Consider the following 19,258-nt stretch of genomic DNA (forward strand, 5'->3'; position numbering starts at 1 on the left):
TGCTAGCAGGACAGGAACATTCTGGGAGACTCTGGGGAGCCGAGTAGGTGGAATGTAGTTCATCTAGTGAGAGCAAATTCGAATACCATGCCTTCCAGAAGATTTCCACAGTCGCTGCCACCTCCTGTGACACTTCCTCTCCCCCGTCTCTTCTCCCACTCTCATTACTGTGGTCACTGTCTAGCTTCATCTGTACATATTTTGTCTGGCCTTCCCTTCCACCAGGCTGTGACCTCCCCAAGGACTAGTGACGGCAGCCAAGTGGCACAGAGAAGCTGCTCCGTAAATATTTGCTGAATGTGTGAATGGTCAGTATGCAGTGAGGGCTGGGTACATGCTTATTGAACAGAATAATACTTAATACTTATCGAACAGAAAGGCTCTTTTTCCTTACTTACAGTCACCCTTTCCTGTGTTTTTGGCACAAAGCGCGTCCTTGATAAATGTGCATTACCTTGGTGGAGCGGATGTGGCCTCCTGGACTCCTGGCCTGCTGTGCGATTTTGAACAAATTTCTTAACCTTTCAGAAAGGTGCCAGGATTTCCTCCTGTATCAATGAAGAGATAAAACAGGTCGAGAATGAACTCCTGGGTCTGGGAAGCGCGACCTGCGAATTGGTTGTGGTAGAAGGGACGGCCACGTTGGTGCACAGAAGAGCCCCTAGGGATTCTTAGGTGTCCAGCAAGGCGGGCGGGTGGGAGGGCAGAGTGGGAGAAGTGATTCATCCCCCAGCATCTCTTGCCCAAAGCCACTCCTCTTCACTGTCCCTTGGCCCTGGCTCGCAGCAGCCAGCAGTGCCGAGTTCCACATCTGGAGGGCTATTTGGCCAGATTCTCCCTCTCCCCTGGCATTGGTTGGGCAGAGTTCCAGGCAAGCCTACTTCCCTCTGGTGGTGCAGCTCCAGAGACTCTGGTCCAAGGGCTCAGACAGAGCGGCCGAGTGCTCACACTGCACGGGGACGTTAGATCATCCGGCCCGGAAGGTCCCCGAATGTTAGGTTTCACAGATGGGTACATTTTAAATAAATAGTGGGAGAACAATGTAAAGTTGCCAACTTCTCATTTTGCTGGGGAAAGGACATTAAAAAAAGAACTATGCTGGGGTTCCTGGGTAGCGCAGTCGTTAAGCGTCTGCCTTTGGCTCAGGGCGTGATCCCAGCGTTCCGGGATCGAGTCCCACATCGGGCTCCTCCTCCGCTGGGAGCCTGCTTCTTCCTCTCCCACTCCCCCTGCTTGTGTTCCCTCTCTCTCTGGCTGTCTCTTTGTCACATAAATAAATAAAATCTTAAAAAAAAAAAAAAGAACTATGTTGTTTCTTGATCTGGGTGGTGGTTACCCCGTGTGTTCAGTGGGTCTCATAAAAAAATTTACTCAGAGAACTACCATGTACTATCACACCATCATTTCATTTGAAAAAAAAAAAAAAGACATTTCAATGCTATAAATGGCACATAAAATGGGAAAAGCGTAATCTCAATAAAGGACAGTGGTGAGCTTACAACAGCATACTTTATATGATGGTAGTAAAAAAAAAAGGATATGTTAAAAATATGATAGTAGAAAAATAAATATGATAGGATAGTAAAAAATGATATGATAGAAAAAAATTCCAGGGGAGAAACAATCAAAGCTTTATTTCACAATATTATTCACACATTGGTTTTGTCAATTTAGGGATTCAGACAGGGCGAGTTCTATATCCAGCTTACTCTTAGGCTTTATTGCAGTTGTGGAGGAAAACCCTGTTTTACTTGGTTATCTTGAAGGAAATGGAAACCACACCCAATGGAGTTCCACTGATTTTAGAATGTTCCATGAGAGCTGAGAGAGGCTGAGGACTGTGGGACACAGAGCCAGCAGGACCCTGGTCACCCAATGCAGAGCAATCAGACCCTTACCTGAAACGGCATCAGAGCCCTAAGCCAGTCCATCCGCAAGTTTCTGGGAACCACTCCTCTAGCAGACCCCCTATGAGAAAACAGGCCTAGAGAGAGGAGGTGATTTACCCAGACTCACACAGCAAGTCAGTGAAGCATTGGGGCTAGAACCCGGGTCTCTGGCCTGTCAGTCCCATCTCCTCCCCCACTCACCCTGGCTCTCCTGGTAGCTGCTTCTCCTGACCCTGAAAACCGCTCCCCGGTCCTGCCATGTTGCCATTAACTCTCCAGGGCTCCAGCTCTGGTAGCCAGAGATGGGCTGGTGCTGGGCAGCAGAAGATCAAGTTACCCACTTGGAGAGGGTCCCCTTCAGGAGTCAGCCGCTCTCCAGCTTGGCAGAAGGACAGCTTGGTGAGCTGGGCTTGGGGAAGATGCCAGAGCTTCTACAATGGAGGGCTTCGGCCACCCAACACCTCCTTTGGGGCTGCTGTCACCAAACCCAAGCTGGCACCCTGGCTCTGGGCAGAGGGTGGTGGGGGTGGGGAGAGGAGGGGGAGGTTTTTCAGAAGGCTCTGCCAGGCCGGGGAAGGTGGGGTGCTTGGCCTCTGCAAGACGGATTCTTTCCCACCTGGAAGGTTTTGCCCAGGCCATGCGTCCTCCCTGCTTCTCTCTCCTCGCAGCCATGCCTGGTCTCTAACAACTCTGCAAAGACTCTTTGATTAATGATGCCATGAAGAGACTGCTTCAGGGGACCCATGGCCTAGTCTACTCTCTGGGCCTTTGCCATCTAATCTGTGATGTGGTTGGTTGTGAGTATGTGAGTATCTCTAAGGTTCCTGTCAGCACAGACAGTGAGCCTCTCAGGTCAACTCTGATGGGTAGGCTCCCAGATGAGGATGTGGACCCCTGGTAGCCCAGGTGGCTGATTCTAATCCTGAGCAGAGGGGTGGGGCCCCTTAATTTTTCTACCAGATGTCAGACTGCCTCAAAGTAGGAAGAAAATCCAGTCAACTATATGTTCCAGGCACCTGGAAGGTCTCAATAAATATTTGTTGAGCAGATGAAAGAATATGGAGGTTCAGTTTAAGACTATTTTAAAGAAAAGTACCGCTGCTTAAAAAAGAAAATCAAAGACCTAGTCCAGCTGCCCTTATCTGACAGAAGGGGAAATAGGCCCAGTTAAGGCCCTTTCTTGCTGCAAGTATCATAGGAAACACAAGGGGCCAGGGGGGTGTCCTGAGCCCAGCCATTTGAGCACTGTTCTTTTCTTTCTTTTTCTTTCTTTCTTTCTTTCTTTCTTTCTTTCTTTCTTTCTTTCTTTCTTCTTTCTTTCTTTCAGATTCATGTATTTATTTTCAGGGGGGGCAGGGCAGAGGGAGGTGGAGAGAGAGAATTTCAAGCAGACTGCTGCTGAGCACGGAGCCTGACGCAGGGCTCAATCTCAGGACCCTGAGATCATGACCTGAGCTGAAGCCAAGAGTTGGACGCTCAACCGACTGAGCCACCCAGGCGCCCTGACCACTGCCCTTCTGGTGAGTGAGAGCCCACTGAGAGTCAGGGCCAAATACCCCACGAGCAGCACTACCACTCAGCTCCCAGGGATACTCCCCATCTTCAGTTGGCAGCCTGAACATCTTGAAAATTCCTGTCATTACTTGGGCTAGCTTCCTCCACCCCCTCACTTCTTTTGAACTGCCCCCATCCTCTGCTGCAAGCTGTGTGACCTTGACCAGTTGCTCGGCTTCTCTGAGCTTCCATCATTACATTTAGAGGAAGGTTACTGACCTGAAGAATTGCCCTGAGGTTCACAAGGTCCAGCAGAGAAAGTATTTGATAAAGGCAACTTGCATGGAAACCTCACTCTGCATCAGACACGTGCAAGACATGGCCATTTCCTGCACAAAGCACTACAGGGTTTAGGTAGAGATTAGATTCACAGGCAGGACTGACCTGAATTAGAATTCTAGCCCTGCTATTGACTTGCAGTCATCACTTAGCCTTTCTGGGACTTTCTTTTCTTATCTTTAAATGGAAATAATGAAACCCACCTTGCTGGGTGGTTGGGAGGATTAAATATGAACCCTACAAATGCCCGGTGCTTGGCATATAGTAGGTGCTCAATGCAGAGCAGCTTCCCTGTGTCTCTCTCCCTAGGAAGTGCCCACTGGACCATCCTGGGCATGTGCACCCCCCCCCCAGCTCCCCAGGTGAGCACTGGCCACCAGCATTGAGTATATCTTCAGTGCGAGGCTGTGGAATTTTACTGGGGTCTAACAGGGAGCACCAAAAGAAAGAGGGATGAGGAGGCCCCAGGATGGGGAGCTTGGCGTGAGGGTGCTGTGCTGGGCTGGCAGCCAGCAGGCCTGGCCCTGAGCCCTGGGCAACCACCTTTCTGAATCAGATCCTTCCCTCAGAGCAAGCAAGCAGGCAAGCGGGCTCTGGCGGAAGCCCTGGCCAAGCACAGCGGAACCTTTGTGAGCTCTTGGCTCTCCCCTCAGGCCCCCCCCTTCCTTGTCGTTGCCTCCAAGGAGCCCAGGGAGTGGGGCTTCCGGCAGGAAAGCAGCTCCCAGGCTTCCTGGCCCGCATCACCTCCATCAGCCTCTAGCCACCTTAGCCTGGCATTCAAGGCCCGAGAGTCAGCCCCTCTCTCTCATCACTTCTCCTTCCAGCCTCGTCTTCCCCTCCTTGGCTGCCATCCTGTCTTGCCCATGTGGTTCGCTGTCTCTTTGATTCTTCTGCAGAGGTGTGAACAAGGCCAGGACTGTGGATGAGCAGGGAGAGGACTTCACTCCAGGAGAGGTCAGCATTTTCCTCCCATCCTCTGCTGCTCCTGGAGGAACACTTCACCACTGCCCCAACCAGTCCTAGACACTCAGACTTTGGTTTAGTCTTTACTTCGTCCTGAGAGTAACTTTCCTCCTCTGTACAAAGAGACAAAACTCCTCCCTTGGGCAGGCCCTGATAGGGCAATTTTCTGTCCACTCAGGAACTCAAGGAGACTCCCTGGACTCTTGTCCCTGCTCCCCAGCAGCCAGGCATGGCGGTGCCTCCTCACAACCCAGAATGGCTTAGGCTCCAGGAACCTGAACTCTGAAATGGCCGCGTCGCTGAGGTCTAGCCTTGTAGGAGTCATTGCTCAGAACTCTCCTCCTGCCTCCTGCACCCCTGGGTCATCCCCCCTCATTCCTCAGTCCCACTGGGGGAGGTGTCCCTGTGACATTCTCACTGAGAACTGTCCTACTCTCCCATCATCACCACCATGCAGGGCCTCTGCCTATCTCGTTCGCCACTGCATTCCCAGTGCCTGGCCAGGGCCTGGAACAAAACAGGGGCTCTGTGACACAAGAACTGCCTGCTTGGGCCAGGTCCTCCCACCCCCTATGCTGTCCCACCCAAACTCACCTTCACTTGACTGAGAACATTTCTTTTTCTTTTCTTTTTTTTTTTTTTTTTGAGATTTTATTTATTTGACAGAGAGAGAGAGACAGCCAGCGAGAGAGGGAACACAGCAGGGGGAGTGGGAGAGGAAGAAGCAGGCTCTTAGCGGAGGAGCCTGATGTGGGGCTCGATCCCAGAACGCCAGGATCACGCCCTGAGCTGAAGGCAGACGCTTAATGACTGAGCCACCCAGGTGCCCCAACTGAGAACATTTCTGCACAGAAAAAAAAAAAAACAAAAAAACAAAAAAACCATAGGGGCGCCTGGGTGGCTCCATTGGTTAAGCATCGGACTCTTGATTTCAGCACAGGTCATGATCTCAGGGTCATGAGATCAAGATCAAGCCCAGCGTCAGGCTCCGTGTCCAGCTGGGAGTCTGCTTGAGGATTTCTCTCCCTCCCCTCTGCCTTCTCCCCACTGCTCACGCTCTCTCTCTCTCTGAAAGAAATAAATAAATCTTTAAAAAAAAAACATAAACAAAGTCTGACAAATGACAAGTGGAGGAAGCATTTATACACGAGACAGACAAAATATGAATTCCTTTAATATTTCTGTAAAGCAATAAGAAAAATACCTTTGTTCATATTCTTTATCCAATTAGAAAGAAATAAAATTTACAAAAAAGAGAAACATTTTTATATCTGTGAAAAGATGCTTAACCTCACTCAAAACAAAAGAAAAATCAGCTAAACAGTGAGCTATGCCCCTCAGATTGGCTTAGACCAAATAGGATATATTTATGAGAGATCTGCTTGCACGTGTTTGCAATAATGGGCAAGGATATTCGTAACAGCATTGTTTGAAGCTATTAAGGACAAGATAGTGATGCCTTTAGCTTGAGGACCATAGGGGTTCACTGTTAAAAAAAGAAAAAGAAGAAGAAAAAAAAAAAAGAACCAGTGGGCTGGATTTAGCCAGCCAGCCATAGTGTACCAACCCCCAGCTCAGATGAACAAAAGGCTAGAAACAATCTTGAGGCCATCACTAGAGGAATGTCTAGACACGTATCTCATGTCCCGAGGATGGAAAGATACAGAAGAGCCACCCTGTGGAAGAAGAAAACTAGGAGTCTAAGGGAGCCAAGGCTGGGAAGAAAACTTTTCACAATACCCCATGGCTCCGCTTGAAATGTATTCATGCCATAAGTACATGTTAATATTAAAAAAAAAAATTAGCCCCCTAGTCCCCCAAATAAAGATGTTCCCTGAAACAAAGGGATTCATGGTGAAGTCAGTTTGGTCCACGCAGGGTTAAGCAAAGTTAAAGTGTCTTTGCTGCAGGACTGGAGGGGGTGGGGGAGTGGCCTTTAATACGCTACTGCCTCCCGAATCCTGAATCCAATCCGGAGGAGGACACTGTATGTGGCCCTTCCCATGCTTATTGCAGGACCACAGAGAACCTCTGCAGACCAGTGTTCTGTGGAAGAGATACTGAGAATCCCCACCTGGGAGCAAGCACGGATGCCACTGCACTCACTATTCTATTCTCTGCCACATGCACACGTGCGGCGCGCACACACACACACTCACTCTCTCTCTCTGCTGCAGTCTTTCTTGAAGTGCACTCCTCAGGTCACTCATCTCGTGAGATGCTCCACAGTCAAAGATTCTTGGGAAACACTGTCTGTCTAAGTGGAGGACAGATTATAGCTCACACTTCTCCCAGATTTTACTGCTTCTCTGTCTTTGCTCACACCATCCCTTCCATCTGACTGCTTTTTGTTTTAACCCATTTCTACCTTCCAAAGTTCCAACTCATCCGTCAAGGCTTGGATCTTAACGCTTTCTGCACCATGATGAAGGCTTCTTGGATCCTGGCAAAATTCTACAGATGCCTGACAAGTGTCCCCAGACCTTTACTGAAAGAAAGGAATTACTCAGTGCCATAGAGGAATGACTGAGGGAGGGACAGAGGATGGGAGACTACATTAATAGGGGTGACTGTGCTTGGGTTAATAGCGAGCGACGCGGTAGCTTTTTATGCCTGTGTCCACAATTCCATTCATTATGGGTGGTGCAGGCAGACCCTCCAGCCTGTAGGTATGACTGAGGGTCCCAAAGCAGCTTCCTGGCCCAATCTTGGGCAGTCCCAGGGGTGACGGAGAGGTCCCTCTGTCCTAAGCCTCTTCCTCAGGCTCTCGTCCCTGTGCAAAGCCCCACTGAGAAAAATGCCCACCTCTGATGTGGATCTCCAGGTGCCTTGCCACATTATGTGCCCTTGCCCTTTAGACTGTCCCCACAGGCACTCCAGGGAAGGGGGCACTGCCCCGAGTTGTTTTGACCAAAGAACGTTGTGGGGGTCTGCAGAAACAGAGCTATCCTCCCTCCCCAGCCAGACTCTGCAGCCCACTGGACACCCCAACACTGCCCCTCTCGGAGCCGTACGAGGGTGGACTGCACAGGGATCCAAAATGGGAAGAGGCCAGTTGACTTGTTTATCCCTATAAGCAGTTTCCTCTGGCACCCTCAGCAAATTGCCTAACCTCTTTGACTTCATTTTCCCTAACTCTACAATGGGTGTGTCTACCTCAGTGGCCACTCAGGAGTATAAAGTCGGTGGAAGTACCTGGCAGGGTAGGTACTTAGCAGCAGTTTCGTTCTCCCTTCTTCCCCAGCGCAGATTCGGAACTGCTAGAGAGACTATTTCTTAGTTTTCAATTGTATGGTGCCAGGACACTGAATGGAGGATATACTGGGATGGCTGGGAAGGCAGGTGTGGCCCAATCTATCTGAAATACAGGTATGCAAACTTCAAAGCAGCCTCCCCCTCAGGGAAGGCTTCCCTGAGCCTCTCCCCTTCAAGGGTTGCTTTTAGCATTCTGCTTGTAACTAGCTGGTATTCTCAACAGTCTCCCTCTGGCCTCACTGACCTCCCACACATGGGGGCCCCCCCGCAGATCAGGTACGAAGGATGACTCAGCTCTGTGTTCTCAAGACTCCCAGGCTTGGCAAAGAGTGGGCTCGCCAGATGGAATAGTGGGAAAGGCTAGTTTCTGCCACTGCCACTGAAGGTCCCTGAAAGAACAATTTTACTTACTGCCCAGTGGGTGCCAAGCTCTTGGCCAGAGTGAGCAGGAACTGGGAGCCCAGGCAAGGAGAGGCGATGAGGTGACGAGAGGCAGGGATGGACAGAGCTGGAGAAAGGACAAGCCACTTTGTGATTTGCCCTTGGGCATTCATTCATTAAACTCAATGAGCAAATATTAAGTGCCTCGTGTTTTCCAGGCCCTTTGCACATTCTGGCTTGTGTGTTAGTTAACCGTAGTGTGGACCTGGCTCTATGCATTCTTGGGCAAGTTACTTAATATCTCTGAGTCTCAGCGATATTGTCAGTAATATGGACATTATGCTCAATGTTTCACAAGGTTGTTCTGAGAATTACATGCGTTTATTTATGTAAACTGCTTGACACAATTCTGCTAAATCGTTTGCTGATGTAATTGTTAAAGATAATAATCTTCACTCAATCCTGTATGGTTGGAGTTAGAGTTCAGGCAGACCTTGGAGTCCAGGCCAGCCATCCAGTTCCTTCATCTAAGTGCCAGAGAAGACGCAGGCGGAGGAGGAACAGATCCCTGGCCAAGGGTTTGCAGGACTTTCTTTCCACTGGAGCTGTTGTTTTCCCGGAGTTTAGAGCCTGCAGCGCAGGCGTGCATGCTGATTCGCCAAGCACTCCTCCGGGGAAAGTGGTATGTGGGGCCGGGGCGCAGTTTGCAATAAAGGCAACTTCCTGGACTCACAGCTGAGGATGTACTTAAGGTGCAGTCCGTTGCTGGGCCTGCAACGTGCTGCTCTGAGCGCCTCCTCTCTCTGTTGCTCCTTCTGAGTTACAATCGGGCCCAGGAGAGTTCACTGCTTCACCCCAGGACATTGTCTTACTGGAGTTTGAGGCAATAATAATGACACAAATGCATTTGCAAAATCTTTCTCTGTTCTCAGTGTGCTATCATATTGATTTCATTTGATCTCCACTTTTTTTAACAGATGGAGAAACAGAGGCACAAGGAGTTAACTTGCTTATCTGAAGTCCTAGTACTGGTCACCAGGTATATTCACAGTCTAATGGTGATTCAATTCCCTAACATCTGACACTCACTGGGTGCCTCCTAGAAGCCGGTGTCCACTGGAAGTTCTCTACCCACACTCAGTCCTAGTAATCCTCACAACCACCCCATGCGGCAGGAACTGTTATCATTCTCCCCCAGATGACAGAGATCAAGTAAGTGGCCCAAGGATACACAGCTGGTAGGTGGCAGAGCCAGGGTTCAAATCCAGACAGTTGGGCTCCACAACCGACATTCTTTTTTTTTTTTTTTTAAAGATTTTATTTATTTATTCGACAGAGATAGAGACAGCCAGCGAGAGAGGGAACACAAGCAGGGGGAGTGGGAGAGAAAGAAGCAGGCTCATAGCGGAAGAGCCTGATGTGGGGCTCGATCCCATAACACCGGGATCACGCCCTGAGCCAAAGGCAGACGCTTAACCGCTGTGCCACCCAGGCGCCCCTGCAACCGACATTCTTAATCTCTCTGTCTGGGTTTCTTGACCTCATGCTATGGACATGCGGGGCCAGAAAGCCCTTTGTTCTGGGGGGTCGTCCTATGCACTAAAGGTGTTCAGCAGCATTCCTAGCCTCTACACGCTAGATGCCAGTAGCTTGTCCCCCGCGGTTGTGACAACCAAAAATGCCTCCGGATGCTGCCAAATGTCACTTGAGGGTTAAAATCGCCCCCAGTTGAGAACCACTGTGTTATACTGTGTTATACTGTCCTAACACGACAATATATAGGTTTTTTTTTTAAACTACGGCAACCCCTGATTTTAGACAAAACATGTTCTACAGACCTCTTTCCAAAATGAGTTGACATTCAGATTCAAAGAACCTTAACTGCTCACCTCCTATGCCCAGGCAATTTATAGACGTTTAAAAAATGAGTTGACGCTCAGGGAAATCAAGCAACTTGCCCTGAAGGATAAAGCCGGGATGTGCTAGAACGGCAACAGGAATATCGGTCTCGGGGTCCCCATGACGAACTTTTGTGGGTAGTATTTATTCTGAAGTGACATATTCAGTACTTTCTCAATTCTAAGATACACTTTCTCCCCACAACTTAATGGTTTTGAAACTGAGATGCAACTTAAAACCAGTGTCTGTTTATAGTGGAGATATTTTTTTATTCCCCTAAAAGCTGCTGTTTAATTAAAAGTGTGTCTCATAACGAATAGCCTCTTGGAATTGAGAATTGAGGGCCAGAGCTGTGAACATGGAAGACGCTAATGGAGTCAGATGGGAAGGGAAGAGACAGAGCAGTAGCCTTGCCTGCCTGGGAGGACGCCAGGTCTGCTGCCCCGACTGTCTTCCCAAACTCTGCATCCCTCCCTGCTGACCCCTGTCCAGCTCTTAGGATCCACCTCATACCACGCTCCTCCAGGAATCTTTCCAGGTCCTTTGGCGTGAAGCTCATCCTTTCCTAATTTCATCTAGGAGCTTTTTTTCTATCAGAGCATTTCAGTGACATGAGAGCATATATAGCTGACTAAACATTATCTCCTTAATTATGGAGATATTAGCATCCTTGCTTTACAGATGAGAAGACTGAGGCCAGAGAGGGGCAGTAACTTGCCTAACCTCTCTCTTAAGGGCACGGAAGCGAAGTGAGTCTCTAGGTTCTTCATGTCATCAGTACTTCCTGCTTGTTCTGGGAGTTTCCCATAACCAGCAGTCAGGTTAGCCAAGCCTTAACTTGGACAAAGCGGCATTCAAGCTGTGTTGAGGGTTGCCTGTGATTGCCCAATCAACAGAGTGACATTTGAAGTCAGGGAGGTGAGATGGTTCACCCGATGCCACACAGTTCCCAAGCAGCAGCACTGACTGGTTGTCCTCACACCAAACCTCTGCTTTTTTTTTTTTTTTTTAAAGATTTTATTTATTTATTTGACAGAGATAGAGACAGCCAGCGAGATAGGGAACACAAGCAGGGGGAGTGGGAGAGGAAGAAGCAGGCTCATAACGGAGGAGCCTGATGTGGGACTCGACCCCAGAACGCTGGGATCACGCCCTGAGCTGAAGGCAGACGCTTAACCGCTGTGCCACCCAGGCGCCCCCAAACCTCTGCTTCTTACTGCTGGTCTGTCCAACCCTGCCCCTTCTCTCATTCTGATGCTTTCAGGTCCCAGCCAGGCCTGCCTCCACTCTCACCAGCAGGAAAGCGACGGCAGTCTCATCCAGACCTCCCCAGTGAACACCTACGTCCCTGCTCTCATTGATGTCACGGGGGTTGTGGTCTGGTCCCTCTGGCATAGCCCACCAATGCTCGAACTCTTCTAGAGCTGGCCTCAAATCCCTCATTTAGCAGAGTGATGTGCACGGGACCCTTCCCCGAACACCAGGCTCCGAGTCAGAGAGCCACAGAGCTAGAGGAGACGTGAAGTTGATTTCCAGTGGTGCTGCATTTTGGCAAGTCAGTTGGGGACGACACCGCCATTCTCACAGGGTGTCATGAAGACTGAAATGACATAATGTCTGTGAGGACCCTTGGTACACTGTCAAGTACTGTGGTGGAGTTGAGGCTAGCTGCACAGTGTTTTGCAAGGACACGGGCTCTGGCTTTGGACAGACATGGACCATGTGACTGCAGGCAAATAATTTCCTTGAAATTCAGTTCTCTTATGGGGATAATGTAACAACCTCATCAAAATGTGGGTTTTAAATGAGATTGTATACATAAAGGATCTCATATAGTGCCTGGCATACAGGAGTCACTCAGTAAGTATTAAATTCCTTCCTAAGCATCATTACATGAAGCATAGAAGAAACCATTACCTTAATTCTATTATTTAAGCAAGCTGATCAATCTCATACTATGGGTAGAGACTTAAACCTTGAATGAGCACTGAGATCGCTAATGATTTTAAAGCACCAGCAGCCACCTCTGTGTTTAGCCATCTATCACCCAGGGAGACTGCAAAGCCGGACAGGGAATTGCAGCCCAGAGGAAAATGCCACTATTAATGGGGGTAATTTAAAAGTGCACATCTCTCCCTCCACACTGTTCCAGGTATGCTCCCCTTCTCTGTAAAAAGGCTGGAGCCGAGACGCAAACAGATTCTAAAGAGGGCAATGAAAATTATATGGGTTGTGGTTTGAGAAGGGAAGGAAGAGAAGAAAAAACAAGGCAGAAATTACTTGACTTGGAAAGGAAGGGGTAAGACGGGTGATAAATAAGAGGGTATTATATGGCAGGGGAGGGTGGTGAGTCACATGCCAAGGTCATTATTGTGGCAGGGCCTGGAGGGACCAAAGGGATCATGTCTCAAGACTTGGAACGCTTCGGAAGACTATACAAATCACAGATGTTATTAATTATGATTAACAGTGACCAACGTGGAGTTTGCTTTTTAGTTCAACTGTGTTCTCTCATTTTCTAAACATGCCCAGAAACTGCAGTCTGGAGTCTGCCATACACATCTATGCGCCTATGGAGGACTCTGCTCCTACGGCAGTTCACGTAGGCCAGGAGTGTAGGCTTAGGATCTCTTGGAGTAAGCCCAGACCAGAGGGTGATGGTTAATTTCTGAGCAGGAATTTCAGCAGGTTTCAGAGATTGGACAGCTCCAGATGCCTTTCCATCCTCATCTCCAGTTGCTTTGCCCTCCCCTCAACCCTGCGGCCACTCTGAATTTCCCAATGGTCCTAAAACACATCTTGGACCTTCCCTCAATAAATACAAAGCACCCATGACATGCCAGGCACTGTTTCAGGCAGTGGGACACAACTGCAGTGAACACACGGTCTCGGCCCTTAGAGAACTTACATACCAGTATGCAAAGCCCAATCATTTCTCGTAAAGGTAGGCTAGTTTTAAAAGGGGAGGCAGAGAAAGCTTTTCTGTGGAGATACTATTTAAGCAAAGATCAAATGATGCAAAGGTGAATGAGTGGGTTGGTAGATTTCAGGGCATAGCAGGTATGAAGGTCTTGAACGAGCTTCTCTGAATGAGCTTGGAGAGAAGGAGAAACCAGAAGGAACCCATAAAAGCTGGGCAAGGTGAATAGGAATCAGACTAGGAGATGCCAGAGCCTGGCATGGACCAGATCATGGAGGTCCAGAGAGTGGCAGTCAGAGCCTGGATTCTGGTCTAAGACCACTGGGAAGGGCTGAGAAGAGGTCCTTGATCACTCTGGCTATTATTTGGAAAATAAACTTGGAGGGAAAGGTAAAGAGAGACAGCAGTGGTTTGAACTGCAGTGGTAACAGAAGAGGTGGTTAAGAAGGAACTGGGGGCAAGAGGTGGGGGTGCACGAGTGACAGACACGAGCTGGGCCTTAGGAATTCCCAGCCTAACAACTTGCCACCAGGGTCAACGTCCTATCTCTGTAGCAAAAACACCTGGCGGGATGTCTGGCACGATGTGTGTTAAATGGAACTGGAAAAGTAGTAACAAATCTTCCGGAAGAAAAATGTTTTCATGTACCTGATCTTGAAATCTGAATTTTCTATTTCAGAATGCTATTTAATCTCTTCCAAGATAGGAAAAATATATGTACTATAGAAAATATGGAAAATAGAAATGTCAAAGAAGAAAATTTTATAAATCCTCATACTCCCACCACCTGGAGCTACTCATTAGTATTTTGATGTAATTTCCTCCAAGTCTTTTGATACACATTTTTAAAAAGATGGATATTTCTACTCTAAGGAGGAGCAAACTGGTTGACCCGAATCAATTGGTCGGTGTTTGAATCCCACTGCACCACTGAACGGCCCTAGACAAGTCACTTTTGGATCCAAGAAATGAGGATAGCAAGAGCTACTGCTCAGGTTATGGCAAACCTCAAAACCTGAGGCATACAAAGTACCTAACAGGACATAGTACATAGTAAGCGCTTAACAGAGAGCCCCTGCTGGTAGTAAAAGGAAGTCCAAATCCCACAAGATGTAATCATAAGGAAAGCTTTCAACATTTTATTTTTTTGGGAAAAAGGCTTTGCAAATCCATAATCTAACCACATGTCTTCTTCTAAAGAAAAATGATCGTACCAAGAATAGGAATTTGCCAAATAAGATGTAAGCAATCCCAAACATTTTTAAAACCAAAATTTTATGGTAACACAAAACAGAAATGTGCCAAGAACTAGCCCCAGGCCCTGGCCTGCTTAATAAATCTCTCTCCTATAGAGCTGACATACTTACGGGCTTACCGTTCACGTTAGTACCAGTTTAAACGGTGGACACTACTCACCTGCCAAGAAGCGATTCCTTCGGGCTTTCCATCCTCAGTGACGTCTGTGTGGTACGACAGAGCGCAGCCGTGCCGGGCCCCTTCCGTTCTCCCCTGGCCTCTGCCACCGCCGAGCGGCATCATCCTGAGCGAGATGTCCTGTCCAGTCCTCTGTAAAATGAGAGGTTGTCTATGTGTCTATGTTAGTTTCCAAAACTCCTTCTGGCTCTAAAACTCTACTGCCATGTAGATTTTACGGTTTAATATGTGTAACGGTGGTTAGATGAAGAAAAACCCTGTCTTTAGGATACTGAAGATCACGATGATGATGTACTGTTTCGGAGGGGACATGAATGACATGACGGTTGACTCTTGAACAACACAGGTTTGAACTGCATGTCCATCTACGTGTGAATTTTTTTTCATTAAATAGATTGGAAAATTTTTTGGAGATTTGCAACAATTTGAAAAAAATTCTTAGATGAACTATAACCTAGAAATACCCCAAATTTTAAGATACACTTAGGTACTATTGTAAGAATAAAGTGTATAAGAACATAAAACATATAAAATATGTGTTAATTTATTATAATAATAGCTCTCTATGCTATCAGTAAGGCTTCTGGTCAACAGGAGGCTACTGGTTAAGTTTTTGAAGAGTCAAAAGTTATACGCGATTTTCAATTGTGCAGGGGCGTCAGTGCCCCTAAACCCTGCATTGTTCATGGGCCAACTGTATATAGGTACATTTCTTTTTTTTTTTGTTTTAAAGGTTTTATTTATTTATTCGACAGAGAGAGACAGCCAGCGAGAGAGGGAACACAAGCAGAGGGAGTGGGAGAGGAAGAAGCAGGCTCATAGCGGAGGAGCCTGATGTGGGGCTTGATTCCGTAACGCCAGAATCACGCCCTGAGCCGAAGGCAGACGCTTAACCGCTGTGCCACCCAGGCGCCCCTATAGGTACATTTCTAATACTAAGGTACCAAGTCACATTTTTATTGAGAAGCAAGAGACTAGCTTAAAAACATTTAGGGTCATGAAGTCCCACGTACACGCAATTTTCAAAAGTGGATCTACTCTTAACAAATGTCGATTTCTCAGTGGCTTCAAACCTATTCCAACTGGACTTACTGGCAATTGTTGGCTAATCTGGCTTAGTTTTATATACCAATGCCAATTAAATGAGGCAATACATGGGAAAAGAAATACTGTTGTTTTTATAGGTTTCTGCAAGGCTGTTTGTTGCCTACTCTCTACTCTTAGCTACAAGCAGGGAGACATGTTGAAACCACACGAGAGTCTCACCAGGGCTTACATCCAGTGAAGAGCGAGGCAAGCCTGGGAGCACATGCGAGGGCCAACTGACTCAGATTTCAAAGACAGAGAGCCTCCAGAAAAGTGACAACCAAGCTGAGGTCTGGAGGGCAAACAGCTAGGGTGGAAGGGTAATAACTGGAGCCAAGTGTACCTGGGGCGTCACCTCCTTGAGTCAGCTCCACTCACACCATGGGTCTTCCTCTAGCGAGGGTGACCATTAAGTCCTGCTTTGCTCTGGATAGTCCCAGTTTGTCTGTTATTCTGGCATAACTGTTAAAAGGGCTTCCTTACACTCTCAAAAGTGCCCTGGTTGGAAGGAGCTGATACCAATACTCTACCTTTAGCCCAGTTCCTGGCAGATCCTTACTTGCAGGTCTGGCTTCCCCAGAAGTATGGGCTCAATTTTATTTACCCTGGCATCCATGGCATGGGCTCTACCTCATTCGTATTTATATCCATGACACCTAGCCTCATGCCTGTGGCTAAATAGACTGACTACAGGCATTCAAGACAATATCTGAAATTCGCATGAAAAACAAATACAAGGGACAACAGATTAGATTCCTAAATCTTTACATCAAGCTAAAATCCTGGTTCCAACGTTCACTAGCCGCATGACCTTCTAATCCTTTGGTTTTCACCTGCAAAAAAGAGGAGATCTTTTTCACAGGGTGGGTAATTTTAAATGCGACAATCCCAGTAAAGTGCTTTCGCACAGCACCCAGCATGTAGGGAGCACTGTCAGCAGCAGCTACCACAGACAGGATGACCACTCCTCCTGTTACCACGACCGTTTTTGCTGTAGGAAAACCAAACCGACACCTAACAGACATCCAGCAGGGACTCAGTAAGTGTGTATTAAATGAATGCTTGGTCTCATGCTAGGTGCTGGCTGCAGACCAGATTCTTGGATTACAAGATGCATTAATCAAAATTACAGTTTCTAAGCCACAAGGTTTGACTTCACTCAGTCCAGTTTTAAGAACAATTATAAAAAGCCCACCACATACCCATAAGTAAAGAAGCGCAGAACGCAGCAGCACTATCTGGCCGTATCTTAGATGTGCTAACAGCATTTGAACCTTATCCGTGTTAGAACTATGCCCTCTTTTAAGTTACTCTTCTATGAGCATGCCAACTTAGATATCTGGGTCCATCTCTACTGTTTTTAAACTGTCAGCCTCTCAGGTTTTAAGTGATTAATGTATATATAGGAAATTAGGAAGGCTTCAGATTGAGTCAATAGTTTTCTTGATCCTCCAATTACAATATCCTCTTTGCAGTATATCCTTGTTGAACATTTGGAATGAATTAAGACTTTAAACTTCCAGATGTTTAAACTACTACCGTAAATTCAAACTCATTAAAAAGGGCAGATTTACTACCTCTACTTAGTTTTGAAGTCTGTTGTTCACCCTGTCCAAATAATTTATGAAACCAAATACAGCGGCAGGTAGTGTATTCTATTTATACAGTATTCACGGTGAGAAATAAAGGGCATTTTCAAAAGTCTGGAAATTAACTGCCCCCTTAACCAACCTATAGATCACACTTATTGTTGTTTCTAAGCTAGTAATTGTTTCCTGAAACCGATCTAGTAGAGATTTTTATGCTAATCTGTACTAAAAATTACTTTGCTTTTTCTGGCCACAAAAAGCTGGCTACAGAGGAGCATTTGATTACGGCAAGAAGACGGCTGCACCCACTCTCGTGAAATAAATGGACCTGGATCTTTGTCCTTTGTGGTAGTGCCTTGGCAGCCAAACAAAGGTGGCAGCATTTCTACACTCAGTTTGTGAAGTCTCAGAAGTTTCAGGCTTTTTTTTTTTTTTCCCCCAAAGAATCCACGTCGACTATAATGAGCACATTCTAGAGATGCTGTGCTGAAAGCTGGCAATGGATAAAGCAGGAACATAAAAGGAGCCTCTTTCTAAAGCAAATATTTCTTTTATAAACCGTAAGAATGAAGTGGCTTTCATAATCAATTTTAAGACTGAAGGATTGAAGTACCTGGCTCTGGCACTTATTAGCTATATAATTTGGGGCAAATCATTCACCTCTGTGAGCTCGATTTCTCAACTGAAAAATGGGGATAATAGTTGCTTGAGTTTTTCAGAGAACTTGAATGATATATCCAAAGTGCTCCGTAAGCTCTAAAGTATCATATAAATATTAATAAATACTGCAAGTACAATTTTCCTGTTCTATGAATCACTCACTTTAAATAGCACTTTGAAGGTAACTGTCCCTAAAATGAAATAAAAACCAGATCCAATTAAGTTACTGCAGAGGAACTGGCCTCAAGAGGGGTCTCTTTCAACTCAATCAATTACTATTTACCTCAGGGTTTTTGTTAGGAATTAAATAAAAATTACACAAAATTACTTATAAGATTTGTTCTCATTTATTTTTCAGGTAACAAATCCTATGTTAGGCTTCAACTGTGTAACTTTCTTTTCCCAAAAATGAGAGTGGCTATGTCAAAAGCAAAAACTTCTCCAATTTGATTTGCTAAGTCTTAAATCTACTTCCTAGCATATTTCACGAACTGTTTAGATTTAATATAGATTTTAAAAAAAAAACTGCACAGGCTTTTATAGATACCCTATATGTCTTTTTAATTTTAGTAAATCTGATTCACTTGACTCTATCAAGTTTGTGTGTATATGCATAGTTACAAAGAAGGACAATTGTGGTCCTGCGGGCCAACTCAAGACTGTAGGCTCTAGTAAGAAAGTGCATCTGCCATGGCCAGCACTTAAACCTGGCACACAGTTGGCATTCATCTAATACTTGTGGAATAAACAGTCACAACACCTACCACTTTCTATCTAATCTTGCAAAAGCAACCATCTGTTTTATGTGTGGGGACACCACCAATGACTCAATCTATCTTCAAACATGTTTGTGAAAATGCCTTAATAAATTAAGGTTTGGGGGTTTTCAATAAATTCCCAAATTTAGAGAACATATACAGATTATAAAAACAAACAATGGGCACCCTAAAAGCGTACCCAATGCTAGTTGCAGGACTGTTTTGCATACATCACTATGGTGGACAGCACCCAGGGCTGTATTCGCAGCTCCTCTCATCAAGACGAGCAGTCTGTTTCTTCACCCCTTGAGTCTGGGCCAGCCTTATGACTTGCTTTGACCAAAAGAATGTGGTGAAAGTGATGTTCTGTGGGTTCTCGAGCTCAGGCTTTGAAGCTACTGCCTCTGCCTTCTTGGTCCTGAGACCACTATGCCCTAAGCCCAAGATAAAAGACCACACGGAGAGGCCCAGCTGTTCCGCTCAGCCCCCAGCCAATCTGCCAGCTGAATGCAGAGTACCCACATGACACTGGCAAAAGAACCATTCAACCAAGTCACAAAACTGAGAATGATAAACTGTTTTTTTAAGCCA

The 19,258-nt window shown here is 46.6% G+C and overlaps 1 long non-coding RNA gene across 1 annotated transcript in view; it reads right to left on the reverse strand.

Moving 5' to 3' along the window:
• Positions 1–14,690, reverse strand: part of LOC121102886 — a 35,661-nt gene extending 20,971 nt beyond the window's left edge. Inside the window, exons 1-2 of the long non-coding RNA XR_005834990.1 lie at positions 14,557–14,690; positions 455–548 (exon numbers count right to left, since the gene is read on the reverse strand). This is a non-coding gene — a long non-coding RNA (uncharacterized LOC121102886). The remainder of the gene's footprint in view (positions 1–454; positions 549–14,556) is intronic.
• Between the last annotated feature and the right edge of the window lie 4,568 nt (positions 14,691–19,258).

The sequence above is a fragment of the Ursus maritimus genome, unplaced genomic scaffold (assembly GCF_017311325.1).
Source record: "Ursus maritimus isolate PB19 unplaced genomic scaffold, ASM1731132v1 scaffold_16, whole genome shotgun sequence".
Classification (NCBI taxonomy): Eukaryota; Metazoa; Chordata; class Mammalia; order Carnivora; family Ursidae; genus Ursus; species Ursus maritimus.